Here is a 17,024-nt window from a genome sequence, read left to right as displayed (position 1 = left end):
CGTGTATATGTAATACAGAACGCGGTTTATCCTGTAATTGTACATAGAATACAGAACGCTTTTTACTCTCAATTAATTCGGTTATAAGAAGGATAAGATGCAAGTCTTGATTGTTTATGTACCCTATTTGACACTTTATGCTCGGTACAGGAGTGAGATTTGCAACCTTTCCGGATATTGAATTGACCGTCTTTTGTTTGATTATAAATGCTACATACGTATTTAACTGGGATAACCGTAATTAATAGTTGCCTGCCTCCAAAGCCATTTTTTGCACGAGCAAGAAGAGAAAATAATTAACGATTGTCAAAAAAAAGTATTTTCTGCAGGCTAGGTTTGACTGTATGAAGGACATTCGATATAGAAATAATAAATATATGGGTATGTTTGATCAAAATTCTTTTCAACAGGCAACCCACGTTTACCTCAGAGAATTGTTGAAATTGTTCTTAAATTCCCAAAGAGCGAGATTCGAGGCCTTGGCCCCGATTTGGTGAAGCTGTTGCTGCATTTTTATAACTACCTTACTTGACGCTTCAGTTACAAAAGGATTTAACCACATTTCCACACCCAGTCAACCATTACCCTGCTAATTAGAGAAAAGGCAAGTACCAGTTATTAGATCTGAGCCAAATGATATAGAAACTTTTCTATTTCAGGGCCGGATGTTGACCACTGTATGTCTATAATTTTTTTTTGTGTTTGGTTGATATTGCATTGACGACTTATAACTAAGATCTACATAAAGTCGTAATTCTTATATGGTCTCTACTAGAAACCAATAAGCGGGCTAATAGCCACACAAAACTTAGGCCGCTTTCTTTTTGAGATTTGTCGGAATTATGTTAATTTGCAAATTTTGGTAATTTCAAGGGTGTGACAAACTTGTACATCTCTAAAAGATGTAGATATTATACTAGTACCCAATTGCTCTTTCGAAGAAGTTTTATAGTGTCAATTTCTGTACCCGGAAGCAGTTATCTCTTATGAAATAATTTGTCAACATTACTCTCAGCCACGTTTACGTAGTAATTTGTTATGTATTAATTTGACAATAGATGAAATATCTCGATGATCTGATCCATTACAGGTAATTAGAATTTAAGATTCTTCATCAAACACCTTTACAAATTTTATCATGGTGTAATCGAGATGTTCACGGATGAACAAAACCCTTGATCACCCTCGAGTCTCAAGGCGGAGTAAACACTATGTCATTCCCCGCGGAAAAAAAGTTCCCATTGTACTGGGATCTGTAACCGTCAGTGGACATTACACGGACAATGTGATTTTGGCATGGTCATTCTTTGGAAACAAAAAGAAGTAATTACTGATCGTGGCTAAGGCCATATTAGATTGTCAGTGTCACTCAATGTGGACACAGTCCAGTAAAATCATCTTCTGTCAAAAAAACTGATAATACACAACGTGGGCAGACGTATTTTAATGAAAGTCGTGTCCATTTTCTTAAATTTCATTTTCTCTTGCCATTCTCAAGAACTTATGGTTAGATTAACAATATGATAGACCCCACACAATCGGAAGTGTTTATGAAGGTAACAAGGCTGTTGGTTTACATATCTTGACGTGGTCAGTTGAGATCATTAACAGATGATGGATACATAATACCTGCTCGGTTAATCAGATATCCAACCTTGAAATATAAATCACATATTTTGTCATATTTTGTTTTGTCCGGTTTTTTATTGTTAATGTGGTCAGTTTAAAATTTCATATTTTTGTGAGAAAAAAGTATGAAATCAATGATCTATTCTATATGAGATCATTTTTAACTTCAAAACAACATTCTTAAATATTGTGTTCTGAATACATGCATAATAGTTTACTTATACTTTAGAAATAAAAACTCTTTATTTATGAATTCGCTACTCATATTTTCAGTCATACTGATTAACAGGACGAGATGGCTTTCTGAGTAAATCGTTCAAATAAATAAGACCATACAAGAAATTCTCATTTCTTTTTTTTAAGGATATAATGTAAAGTATCAGCTGTACCTGTCGTTAGTATAACCTAGAAACAAACCCAGTAAAGAGATGCTCTGTTATCGTAGATAACCATAGAAATTAACAATATTACAAATAATAGAAAATGATGACTGTATAATATGCTTGAGATAATATGCCCGAAAGACATCATACAATATTGCAAACGATAATATATAAAACTGAGAATGGAAATTGTGAATATGTCAAAGAGACAACAAACCAACCAAAGAGAAGATAACAGCCGAAGGCCACCAATGGGTCTTCAACGCTGCGAGAAAATCACGCACCCAGAGGTGGACATGAAGCTGTCCCCCTAAATAAAAATGTGTACTAGTTCAGTGAAAATGGACGTCATACTAATCTCCAAAACATATAAAACATATAGATGAAATATAAATATTATCTTATCAATGTTGTAATTATATTGTTGAATATAGTTTAGGCTGTTGTCTGCTCTATGGTCGGGTGGTTGTCGCTTTGACATATTCACCATTACCTTTCTCAATTTTATTTACTTAGGCACAAATATCGATTTGGTCATCTGCAAATTAAAACAACTAAATCTCTTTTTTTTTTAAACCGAGATGTATAAAGATACTTCCACGTTCAGTTTGGACAGATATACATGCATGACATATTCGATTTCAATGCCACCCGTTTTCATTCTGCTTTTAAACTTTTTGAATTACTTAAAGAATATACAGGTATACAAATCGCATACAATATTTGTTCGTATTGTTTTTTGCTCATTCATATTCATATATTAGACATAGTTGTGAGTTCGAATCCTGCACATGACAGTTGCGATAGACTCCAATCTTATTTGACGTCATTTTTTTCTGCCGAAAGTTGGTTGATCTCTTTGGGCATTCCAGCTTTTCCCGCAATTAAAACTGAGCGCCACGAAATATCAATAATGCTGAAAGTCGCGTTTAACACCAATCAATCAATGACAAACATGTTTAACCCCGCTACATCAATCTTTATTGAATTTCGTTTTAGTTGTTGCCGTTTTTGTTTTTCGCTCATTTCGCGCATAGTGACTTATAGTACTAGTATATGTTGAACTCTTGTGGATAGTTGTCACATAAGCAATCATACAATATCTCCTTACTTTTATATATTGATTCAACATGTTAATGTATATAATGTATAGTTAATATGATACAAAAATTTGAAGATAACAAGTTTGATAACAAATGAGGTAGTGGTGAAACAGCACAACATGACAGATTAAAGTGACAAAATTCATTTTGAAATGACTTGACTCCGTAGTATATGCATGTATAACATAACAGAAACCTAGTAAAAGACTAATTTAGTTTTCCGTTATAAAACTGTTTGGTACTATACATGTATCTCAAAAAGTTTTGTGGCATTTTTGATAGAACTTTAATATTACCTCTAATTTTGAAACGAAATCGAAATTGCTTATAGATGCGGCCTGCGAAAAAGACGAGTGTATGTAAAGCATACTCAAGAAACCAGGATCAGAATATTGTCCAGAGTAGATTTTTTATACTGCATTAACGTGCGAGTGTATGTACTTAACATTTTCTGCGATGAATAGTATATTCACCAAAATTCATGCTATAATGCATTACCCTTTTATGTAATAGCAAACCTTATAGAATTCTGTATAAAAACTATTTTGTCACTGATGACTTCATCAATTTGAAACTGAATTTGCACTTGTGCAATATGATTTATTTTAAGTATTGCACTTTATTTTTAGTTAAGTTCAATTTGAAATAGATCTATATTGCTGCGTTACAATAGAAAAGAATATTTGTGATTGGAATGATAGAACTTTGTACGGTTGGAGGGAACAATTTACTTTTGGTATTCAATCATTAACATTGGAATTTGTACGATTGATTTCCAACGAAGCAAAAATATTCGCGCACTATAGACATTGCATAAGATATTTATTAACGATGACCACTACAATATATGCCATATTGTAAAATCCGGAAAGGGGTGGGACTAGTACAATAATATTTACTCTGGGTTTCAATGCAATATCTACCCATAACACTCAATGATTCAGTTCAGATTAGTGGTCGCTGATTGCTAGTTTTATAAATTCCACAGCTGTCTCACGTTCTCCTTAAAGAGGACGGGAAATGTATATAAACTCTGTCAATTTACCCACTTCAAACGTGAAAAGACGAAATACACCTGAATAGTTGTTTGGTGGTCTGAAAAAGCGCGCAATTTGATGTTTTACATTTGATGTTTCGGTGTAAAAGTAAATATTAGTTTAACACAAGATTAAGACATTAAAAACTATTAGTCTGTTATTTATATGCTGCTTCCGTATTAGAATATAATGTAATTACAACGACTGGCCCCATAACGATTTTAAAGACTCAATTCACTCTTTTTTTCTTATTGAAAATTTGTTTGTGCTGTACTTAGACCCCTCTTCTTCGAAATTTGTTGCTTACACACATATAAAAAAACACGTTTTTTATCCAACGCAATCATATATTTGAACATTGTTTTGAATTTAGACTTGTATATTCATGTATGGGCCGCTTTATCTGTGGATTTATAAAAACATGTTCAACCAAAAAGACAAAAGCTATTACAATGGTTTACTTTTACAAATTATGATTTGGATGCATGGAGAGTTGCCTCATTTGCACTCATACCACGTCTTTTTATATCTATTTTAGAGACGAAGTTATTTCCAAAAACCTCGTTTTTCTATTGTTATTTGTTCTCTTTTAAAAAAAATGAAATATTGATTGAAATATAGCCAAAACTTCCTTTATAGAATACTTGGTTGACTGCATATGTGCATTTGCAATTTTGAGAGAATTTTTATCGTTTTGAAATGTGATATTTTTCTGTTGTATTATGTTCCTTATTAATCATTATTTTGCTATTCTATAGCGTTGTTTAAGATTAATATAAGCTCTTTTTCTTAATGATGTAGAAAGAAAAATATATTTTGGTAAATTTAACAGTCTAGAATTGTTAATAGAGACATTCCGAATGTGTTTTGTCAACAAACGGACCAAATTGTTTTTCTTGGTATATCATTTCTGCCACATCTGAAACCTGTCGAAGACAGACATAATGTTTTTATAATGATCGGAAGTATTCGGATTGATGTTTCAATAAACAATACTTGTATATTTCATGAATCCTTGTTGTTTTCGCCGAACAACTAAAACAATATGTAGTGTTAGAGTATTACGCAAGAGTATGCTGAAAAGGGAAGAGTTTGTCATCAAGGGAACTCTATATAGCGCGGGAAACATACAAACAAATACTTATTTTGTGATAAAATAAACAAACCTAAAATAGAACACAAATATACTGACTATTTATGAACAACAAATTCAAACTTGAGTCAATATTTATAAAGATGGTAATTAATTAAAGAAAGGGGTATAAAGTCCCAATGACCGTCAGTTGTTGCAATTTCTGGTTAAAGTCTTTATTGAATGAAAGTGGTTTTATTTTATGTCGTTTTTAAGGATTATTAATTAACATTAGGATTTATCAAATTGGATTTAATATTGTATAGAAGGGAACAGGGTTCTTATATAGGTAGGTTTATATGTCTGAACAAAAAATAATGTTATCACACTGTTCTTGTTCGTTACAGGTATGCAACAATTAGGCAGCAACCATTTTTTTTTTTTTTTTTTTTTTTTTTTTTGGGGGGGGGGGGGGGGGGCTATGGATTTTTTTCCGGACATACTTTGTTTTTGCCTTCGGCGAAAAACAATCTATTTTTTTAATCAGCATTAAAAAGATCACTGTATTTTTTTTAAAAATAAGTTTAAAAAGGGTTGAAAATTCATTATTTGATACTTTGCAATGTTAAGCCTTGTTCTATAATTTAGTTGAAAGCTCTTTGGTTATTTCTAAGAGAATTGATGATATTCCATAGTAACGCAGGCACTTGTCTAAGATTTTTTTTTCGTATATACCTTATTATGAGGTATATAGGATTTTTTTGTTATGTGCATATTAAGTTAACTTTTGTGGAGAGTTGTCTCATTTGCAATCATCTTATTTTTTTATATTATAAGAAAATTTGTAACATTTCTCCAATAAAACTTTATACATCCTTTGTTTTATGTTTTTTCAACAATGATTAGATATTCTATTTCACGGGGATATACATTTCATACATTTTTTTTTTAGAACTACATGTATATATAAATATTAGATATATAGCAATAGCTTTCAATCAAATTATACATGTAGAACATGGTTAAAGGTTCCAGATGATAAAGATTGTCGAGCCAAGCCAATATAATATTAGTATTTCCAGTCGGCTGCAAATTGGCAATAGGTTTCATATGTGTGAAGAAAAACAATCTATCTTGATGGAAACCATACAACAATCTGGATTAGTCCTTAAATCGATTATTTGTCTTTGTCTTCAGACACATCCAATAAAATAACCAAAATGTATATTTTCGAAAGATTTATTTTGTTTTTATTTATTTATTGCCATTCAATTTATAGAAACATCGCAGTTGTTTCTGTCTGTTTTCTTGGCACGTTTTGTACAGATTGAAGATTAAAATAGAGTTCAAACCGTCTAGTGTCCGGGCACTGATGTACATAATTATAATTTATAATAAGCTGAAAAGATATTGATACTTTTAGATAGAAGCAGAACAAGAGTCAGATAGATTAGAATATTGTTTCTTGAGGGAAAGGAAAACATTTGCTTTGTTTCAAAATTAAATAAGCAGATCAATAAATACTTTTACCTATAATGGAAACGTTCTACATCGAATTTATAAAACCATATTTTGACATTTATTTTGCTGCATAATAAAAAAGGTTAAATTTGTTCCTTCTATAAGTTATACCATTGCATACATTTTCATTTTACACTACATTTTATATTTGATATCATAAATGTACGTCTTTATAATTAAATTATTTGCATTATTCATATCTCATATATAAATAATGATGAAAATACAGAAATGCTTTAAAATATATGTTAGCACTTTTTTTTTTTTTTTAAAGTATGAAGCTCAACATGGCTCTTTTTATTCTGCGATCTATACAAGCAATAATTAAGATTTTCTCTATATCAAATGGCATTAATACTCTTTGCTCACATGTCTCTGGGACACATAAAAGATTTGTCTGCACATTATAACAACGCTACCCTTGGTCCCAGGACAATTTTTAACAAATCAATTATCAAAACTTGATTGAAAGGTTCGTTCTTAATCAAAGAGATCTTTATGTTTATTTTCATACAATTCCATGTGAAAAGACCGATGAAACTTAAATCGTTATTTTGTTTATTATTAAGACATGATACGACCACTTTGATATTGTCCCGGGGGACGAACTTTTGTTTGTTTTCTTAAACCTATCATGGAGAATATTAAATGGTTTACGAGGTGAAGATGGCGAACATAAACATATTTTATTTTTCTTTTCGGCACAAAATATAAAATTTCTGTTATTATTTTGTAATAGAGGCGTGCTTTGTAAGCAAAGGGAAGATTAGTTGATAGTAGAAAAGAAAATGCTGATACAATCTATATTTTAATTGTTTTATAAACAGATGGATGAAATGTGATACATTAAAGGATTAGCCACAGAAAAAAATCGTTCTTTTCTTTTCAAAAAATACGTAAAAGATTTTATATGACGTCTACTTAAAAATTGACAGTTCAAAATTTGTGCACAATCCCCCCAAATAGGGCATTAAAAGATGAACTGCAGTTGAAAAATTTGAACTTTAATATTAACTTTTCACAAGAATATTTGAGATATAACTATACAAAAATCACAGAAATTAAGAAAATCATACATCTCATTCAAAACATCATATTTAAGTTTATATGTCATTTTAATGTGTCTTAATCCTTTGAAGAGTTATATTTCAAAATGCATTTTTTCGAACAATATTTATCTCTATCTGTTAATGATTTCTAAGGATTTCTGTATAGTCCTCGATATAACTATAAAATGGCTTCCTTCCTTCCAAAGAAAGAGTAATGATATAATTGCAGAAAACTGTTGAATGGTTTTTTTTGGTTAGAAAAATTTGTTTTTTTTTGTATAAAAATAAAAAGTTTACCGTTATAATTAACATGATCTTTTCCCTGCATTTTGAAATAAATACTCAATCTGTTTACTCAGAATATGCTGAAATATAAAAAATAGTTTTTTTTAATATATCGAAATTGTGTTAATGAAACATAAACAGAATTGTTTTAATTCTTACTAAATCATGTTTTTCTACAATTAAAATTATTGCTGACTACATGCATATATAATTCGGAATTTGGTTAATGAAGTGGCATTTTAAAGTACCATAGCGAAAAGTACAAAATCATGAAGATTATGTAAATAAAACGGTATACACTCTTTATTATTTAATTAAAACAAAAAGAAATAAACATCACAAATTTGCAATAATGTTTCGAAAACTTTAAATTACAAATGTATTTGCAATTATAACTTGTGTCAATCTCTCAGAGACAGTATTGGGATTTATTTTTATAATAAGATTATAATAAATAAATATTTTCATATTTGAGACTTTGCTTTGCAAAATTTGTTATTTATTTTTATACAGTCTACGAAGATTGTACTTTGAATTGTTAAACCATGAAAGCATTTCTCTTTACTCCCTAGATTAGGCATTTTCAAAAATGTTTCTGCAGTCTGCTATATTCTGCTAACCGTTTTGTGGGTTACACTAAAAACCCGAAAGCGGACATGACAAGATTTGAATAGGTCCGAAGATATATATATACTTCTCAATTTATTACAAATAAGATAACTTAAGGACCCTCCTCAAGTTATAATTTTATTAAATGTCAAGATTCCAAAGGTATAATATTTCAATGAACTCAAAATATATAGGAAGACTCTGTGTGTCTCTAACTTATAGGAGATTCTCATAAATTGCTCTGGTAATTTTCAGACAAACTGCATGCCCAATAAGTTCAATAAATGTTTTACATACGAAGACATAAACAAACGGTTCTTGCATTATATATAAAAAAAACATGCAATTGAAATAGAAAGGACTATTTACAAAATTAAGTACAAGTTTGAATAAAAAGATGACTTAGAATATCGTTGTAAAACCTTATATGATGAACACTATTTCTTTTTGTAATGTAAAATTAATGCAGATACAAGAATGTCTTTTTGCAATTAGATATAAGACACTGAAAATTGTTTTCATATCTGCTAAAAGAACAAATTGTCTAACCAACCAAAGAGCTCTGATTTTAAAGAAGCCATTGTCTATAAGTTATATATGTTGTGAACAAGATGTAAGTTTGTACAAATTATAATTTGTATGTAGAGTTTTTGTACAAGTTTTTTAAAGTTTTTTTACTCTTGAACCAGCTGATACAGTTTTATATTCTGAAATGTACTAGTTTAATGTTTTAAATTCAAATTTATATACTTCAACCTAACATTTAGTGCTACTCTTCTTGTCATCCAACTGGAATTGAGGATACCTGAATGGTTTAAATTCAAATTATATTTTTTTCCTGATACCACATTCATATCCATAAAAAGTCTTTTTGTGGTCTTAATATTTTGTTTTCGTATACAATGCTCAATATTAGATTGTATCATGTAGTTGTGAAAATATAACAGAAATATGCGAAACAAAAGACTGTGCCCACAGTAAAATGTAAAAAGACCCAAACCAAACCACCTACATATATACATCAAACTGTGGGTATATTACTACAAATGTATTAGATTCAAATGACACCAATACATTCATTCTTTCAAAGCTTTATTAAAAACCACGAGTTAAAAAAGTAAGTTCAAAAGAATCAAGTAAAGATCAGCTGTGTTGTCTTTGTGTATTTTGGAGTATTTTTTAAGAAATAAAAATGATATGGTTTCACGGAATGTAGAGCCCATGAATGCAGTTATTTCATATCAAAATTATAAAAGTTTAAAAAAAAAAGGTATGGGAGATATTACAGTATACTTTAGCTGACATGTTAACTTGATACGTTTGCAGCTGCAGGTTGTATATAAAACAAATGTAAACAAATGTAAGATTTCCAACCGAGAACCACTTAATTGTCACACCTACAACTTCGGAACCCCTCGGGAGGCAAAATCTATTGCTAGCAGATTAATTTGATATGGTGAGAGAATGTCAAACAATCATGATGATAATTATACGATTGATTAACAGAATAACTCTGTCTTCATTAGCCAGGTCATAGCTAGAAGAAAGGATCTCCAATTTGTATCATGTAAAAAATGAGGCAATAGAAAACATGGAAAAAATGGAAAATAGTGCAATTCCGATCCCCAATTATGATTTTTTTTTCTAACTTCTTATTATTACGGCGGTCTTAGGGCGGTCATGACTACAATGGTCCTTACCCATTTCTTTAATTGAAAAAAATATGAATTCAATGACATATATTTTATTGTATTTCATTTTGTGTATGAAGAGAGGGAGGATAACTCTTTTAAAGAAAACAATTTACGCAAAATAAAAGATACGTAATTATACATGATAAAATAATATAAATATAAATGAATTTTATACGACAACAAAATTTAAAAGTCACACAGCTTTGTTAAATGTGGTATTTGTGCATCAAATTAATGTAAGTTTGTAAATTAATTCCATCTTTGGGTCCACTCGATTTCATTACATGTGTTACATGTATTGAATAAATATTCATTAAAAATAAGTCAATTTTTCCACATTTAGATTTGGTTAGGTGAAAAAAAAAATTCATGTTGATGATATAAACGTTTTTTTGTAGATATCTTGCGTTCAAATAATTACACAAATTGAAAACAATGTAACACAATTGAATCTTTTGAAAAAATATTTTATTGAATCAGTTTTTTTTTATAATATTATATTGTATATGTATTTCTGTCATTGAGTTTATGCCATATTTGTTTTAATTTTTTAGTTTGAGGACACCGTAACTATTAGGACTATTTTAGGACACCTATTTATATATCCTAATTTTAGGACCAAATTTAGGACATATCTTATCTTAGGAGACTTTCGCTAACCTGACTTAAGACTATAAGACGTGTCCTAAGACCATCCTAAGACATGTCCTTGTACTAGGACAGCTTTGTGGACACGGGCCCTGGTAATTGAATAAAAAAGATGCAAGACTTTAGTCTTCCATGCTCTTGGACACATATATCATAGTAATTTTAGTATTCTCATTTACACATTGTCTTTATACCTTATTCATTGGAATGGAGACTTCATGGCAAAATATTATGACGACAAAAATTTTTTCTAGCATAAAATATTAATGATAAAGCTATTTTTTTTCACGTAAAGGTCCCTGGTGGAAACACAATTTTTTCATAACCTATTATCGCTGTTATTAGACTGTGAAAAAAGGGTTACAGCCTTCATAACTAGTCTCTCAAAAATTATATAAAAAGATTCAATTGTTATATTTTGAAAAAGTTAAAAAAGCATATTATTTTACCAACTCTGTCGTTTTCATTTGGTCCCTGGTGGAAAGTTGTCTCATTAGAAATCTTACCATATCTCCTTAGTTATTTATCATGCGTTTAAAAGATTATAGACTGGAGTAATTACGCAGAATGTAAATGGAAAAGTCGGGTTGTTGGTCCTTAAAAGATATCCTTAAAAATTTACATGGACAAGACTGTCTTTTTAGAATCGAACAGTCGTGGTGTGATGACAGAAATAAGTGAAATGTGAAGCCTGCTAAAGTGATCATAATAAAACGTTTATTTTCTAAAGAATTAATTTGTTTGTATAATCTGTATCGTACATAAAACTTATGTAAATGCACTGAAACATGGTATGCATGATTAATCCAACGGGCAAATCTAGTTTTCATGACCACTTTCAAAGATTACATAAAAAGATATAACAAGTACAACACACTAATATTCCCAGCGGGCTGAGGACAGAAACAGAGTTTTAATATTTGAACTCCGAATGGAACTTCTATTCGTAATTCCAGTTTGCGCTCGTGCAAATCACGAACCGGCGAGATGTAAACAGAGAAAAGTTTGTTTTAGCGGTTAAAATCACATTTGAATATGGCCATATGTTTTGTGTATTGACAATATTGTTTTGACTTGGTGAAAAGAAAATGTTTTCCCAGCAATCATTAGAGAAACAAATGAAGCTAGGAGCTGTTATACAACATCGTTTACAGCGTAAGAAAACAGACAAATGACAAAATTATTACGAAACTATGCCCAATCAACCATTTGCAATGTATATCGTCAGTTTTGCATATGTTTTATAAAGTTTTAACAGAAAGACAAACAAAACTACTAAAGTTGTGTTCAAAGCAGTTTTTCATGCGTTTCTCGTTTCCAAAAGCATGAAAGACATAGAAGAATTGGACATGTGAAAAACAAATTTATCAGGAAAAGTGGAATCCGGATGATAAAGAAATTAACATCCTTTCAACACTTTATGATTATATTTTCTTTTTGTGTCAGAATTATTTTCATTTTTGTAAATGAAGTTAAATAGATAAGTTTTTTTCTCGCTTTAGTTGAAGTCAAAGGCTGCAATGTCTATGTATATTAGGAACATCTGCAATAAAATACATTGAGATACATTGTAAAAATTATGATTTAATCATATAATAATACTTTCTCAGATCAATATTAAAATTTAATATTATCTTTATTTTACTACAATCATATATTGAAAGTTTAAGAATACCAATAGTGTTTTTAATAACAAATTATTCTATATTTCTTGAAAAAGATAAAATTGTAGCTAAGAATCGAAAATTAGGGAGAAAATAAATGCGACCTGCAAACGTCGGTGCACTTTGTTCCTAAAAATTAATACAAAAATTACACATTCATGCGATTAGAAAAAAACGCATTTGGATTTGCGTAAACTTAATTCGTACTTGAACATTAAAACTAGAATAAAAGTCAGGAGTCGGTTTCAAAAAAAAAATTACGACCAAGATTGATCGTACGTACACTGAGTTGTTCATGCCTTACGACCAATCTTAGTCGTATATATAAGTATCTTTGTGAAATTGACTCCTGTAGATTTGGTTAATGTATGAAATGCCTATAAGACAAGAATTTACCGAACAGTAAATGTATAGCCATCAATAATGAGCAAGCAATTAAAGTATAATAAAATTCTTTGTAAAGGCACGATTTTGTATGTTATCATCTTAAGTAACCTTAATAAAACTATAAAACTCGATCATCAGGTAGAGTTGACATCAGAAGATTTAGTTTGGTTATTTTTTGTTGCCAAAAGTTTGATTTTGGATGCACAAGTTTGCATAATCGAATTTATTAGAAAAACACTTAACTGTATACACATTGGTATTATATTTTATTTTAGAAAACAAGACATGCGCATGGTTTATTTTATACAAAACAGAAGTCCCTAAATATAGTCCAAATTGTAGGTAAACATTTTGTAAGTTTGATTGACTCATAAAAGTAAATTGTTATAGGGAAGTATAGGGAGAGCTGGAGAAACGTAATGTGCAATCAAAGCTGTTCTGTATTTATCGAAAAAAGTGTCTATATGTAAAGTGTTTTGAGGACTTGTTTGTCTGTTCGTGTCTCTCGGTTTTTGTCATTGGGTCGTCAGTTTCCCTTCGAGTTTCGAGTTTTGAAAATTGAATGTCTTTTTGGTACTCCCGACTCTCTTTTAGAGTATTTTGTGCAATGTGCTCAATATGAAGTTTTCACTATAGTATATTGTGTCATATGAAACATCTTTCTGAGTCAAATAGAAATTCACATAATAATTCAAACCTTAAATAAAAAAATCAATAAAAATATATAATATATATATATATATATATATAGGAAGAACCAAAAATTTGCGAAAGCAAATTTACAGATCTAACATTGTTGGGTTGATGTTTAGACGAGTTGTATATATATACAACTCGTCTAAACATCAACCCAACAATGTTAGATCATTGTTGGGTTGATGTTTAGACGAGTTGTATATATATACAACTCGTCTAAACATCAACCCAACAATGTTAGATCTGTAAATTTGCGGTCAAATGAACAAAAAAGTCTATACAAATATTTATTGGCTGCGATCAGGTGCCGTTGTTCTCTCTCGAAAACTGTCTTTTTGTTAATAAATGTGATATTAACTTGATGAACTAAGTATATAAAACATCTACTTTGAAATATATATAAAATTCGATTATTACAACGTTTTACACCAAGTAACAATTTACTATTTTCTGTTTAATTTTCTTGTCATGGTAGCTATTTACATTTTTCTGTTTAATTTTCTTGTCATGTTAGCTATTTACATTTTGTTGTTTCACATTTTTGTTGGTTCCGAGTTTCAGTGCTTTGCTATATCTAAGTACTTTATACTTGGTATCTATCTCGCACCTGAGGGTAACTAAATAATTTGATAAAGAAGTAGATTTTTTACCAAGATAGCACCTGTTTATAATCAAAAGAGCTTCACAAATGTTGAAAGGAACATTTGAGAGAGAAATTTAGATTTCGAGTCGAAACTGACATAGCTGCCAATCAAAGTTTGAAACACACGTCGCTCGTGGTGAAACCCAACAAAAAGCTCATCGCTCTTACAACTACTACGTCTAAACAGGGCTTTCATGCTTTCTAATTGTAGCCAGAATTTAGTTAAGGAAATTTCATCAAGTTTTTGTGTAATGCAATACAAAATAAACATTCTAACAATACAGTTTGAAATTTGCTTTAAAGCTGAAAATAAAAGGAAATCGTTGATGAATGTTGTTTTATGAAATTGAGTAGATGAGAACGGGTTTTGTCAGCGTGTCTTAGCATTTTGTTTTGGTGATAGCAGAAAATGGGCAGAATCTTTTTCGTTAACAATTATAGAATAATTAAACTCTTGTCATTCAATTTAACCACAAAAGAGAAGAAAGACATTGAAATATCATATAGTAATGAATAAGTCATACGAGAAATTATACAAGGTTGTTAACAGGGGGCCTGTTTTATCTTATATTTATTAAAAATGAATATCGTTCTGTATGTAGCGTTGTGGTTTCAATTGATTAATTGAATGGTTCTGATTAAATAATGTCCAGTGGCAAATACATCAAGTATATTTATACAAATAAGAAGATGTAGTATGATTGCTTATGACACAAATTTCCACAAGAGAACAAATGACATATACATTAATAAATATATATGTATAGGTCAATGTTAGAACGATATGGAATCGAAGCAATATGAATTTTACCCAAACAAATTTATCATACTAAAGTGAAAGGGATTTGTAGCGAAGTCTGATAGGCCAAAGAGTGCAAAACTGAACAATTACGCATGCCAAAATCACAAGACATTTTTTTTTATTGAACTGATAAAATTAAAAGTCTCTTCACCAACCGCAGTTCATCTAAATTGTTATACTCGGATGTTCTCGTGTTACGTCTTTGAAAAAAAGTAAAATTAAGTGTAAGATCAATTAAAAATTATTGCTTCGTTTTAGAACGAAACATTTGTATTTTCCTGTAATGCGAAAAGTACAAAAATTAAAAATAATAAACCGTTGGGTTAAATGCAAACGTTGATGTATCTTATATTAAACACCATCAGTGTTCAACATGTTTTGTTCTGCTACTCAGATAATAGGCAGGTCATTGCATGGTTTAACAGAACACTATCTGCTTTCTATATTGTCATTGCATTATCGTTTCTGTAGCAGAGGACATTTTTCTAAACATTTTGTTATAAATGTTAAAGCGAAAAAACTAAGGTTCAACTTTGCCATATCAAATGTCATGCCATATCAGTGTAACGGTATGGAATAATGTATTGTTTTTGTGTATTAATTATTTTAATCCCATAATTTATGAAAATTGATAACAGCAGTAAAGTCTCAGAGATTTTCTTGAATTTCTTGTCAAACATAATTATTTTATAAATTGTTTTAGTGCATATTTTAAAACCTGATTCAGTTAAACATGACATACGATACTAAGTAGGATTAAGGTTGTCAGTTTCTCACTGAAGTGAAAGCAACAGATATCATGTGTGACCGGAAGCGGAACTAATTCGACGTGTGACCTAGATAATTTGAATCAATGAAGCATAAAATGCCAATTATCCTGCTGATTAAGATTTTGACATAGCAACATACTACTTATATTGAAAGGTAATAGCGGGAAGTAACATAGCTTATGAATGTGGATTGACCATTTCCTTTGAAAGTATTAACAATAAGTTGGATGCAAAAAAAAACCAACTGGAAACCATAGACCAATTCCACCCCACCCCTCCTCCTAAAAATAAGAGAAAAGAAATACGGCCATCAAATCCTGAACTTAACGGAATGTAACGTACCGTTTATAGTTAATTCCCTTTTCATAGATAACTTCTGTCTTCTTGAAAACGACTTGAGAGAATTTCACCAAACTGGCACAAATTCATCCAAATGACAGGCAAAAAAAACAACAAATTCGATGTAGTATGGGATTTTAATTTCCAGAAAACCCATTCATAGATACAAGTTTAAAGACAGAAATAGTCCTAACCAGAATCAGACTTTCTAACGATGTTTGTTACTACTAAACTCTATGAATTGGCTTTATGTTTTTTTTTACATGTATCAAGAATGTACCACATACTATATAAAGCTTGTGCTATTTTAATTTTTTGGACAGAATGATTTTGGCTTCACATACAAGAACATGGACTTTTTTCCTAACTTGCAAATAGAGATAATTTTCAATGTAAATAAATAATAATATTTTTATCCTCTTTATATACTTGTCTTTTCCTAACAGAAATATGTTTTTGTTCATAAAACACACCTTACCATTGTCCATGATTGAAATCAGTCCACCCTCCACTTCAATGTACTCTTATTTTCATTATTTATTACAGTAATTATCACCTTTCCAAATAATTTGTTGTATCATACATGAATTTGAATTTACATGAAAAATGGAGGGAAAAGCAAAACAACATTTATAGACTAATATAGGTCAAAACTTAAAATATTTAAGGTTAATTAAAAATTTCAATATTTGA

The sequence above is a fragment of the Mytilus trossulus genome, chromosome 6, assembly GCF_036588685.1.
Source record: "Mytilus trossulus isolate FHL-02 chromosome 6, PNRI_Mtr1.1.1.hap1, whole genome shotgun sequence".
Lineage (NCBI taxonomy): Eukaryota > Metazoa > Mollusca > Bivalvia > Mytilida > Mytilidae > Mytilus > Mytilus trossulus.
The sequence above is the reverse complement of the archived record's forward strand: the minus strand, read 5'-3'. Positions refer to the sequence as shown.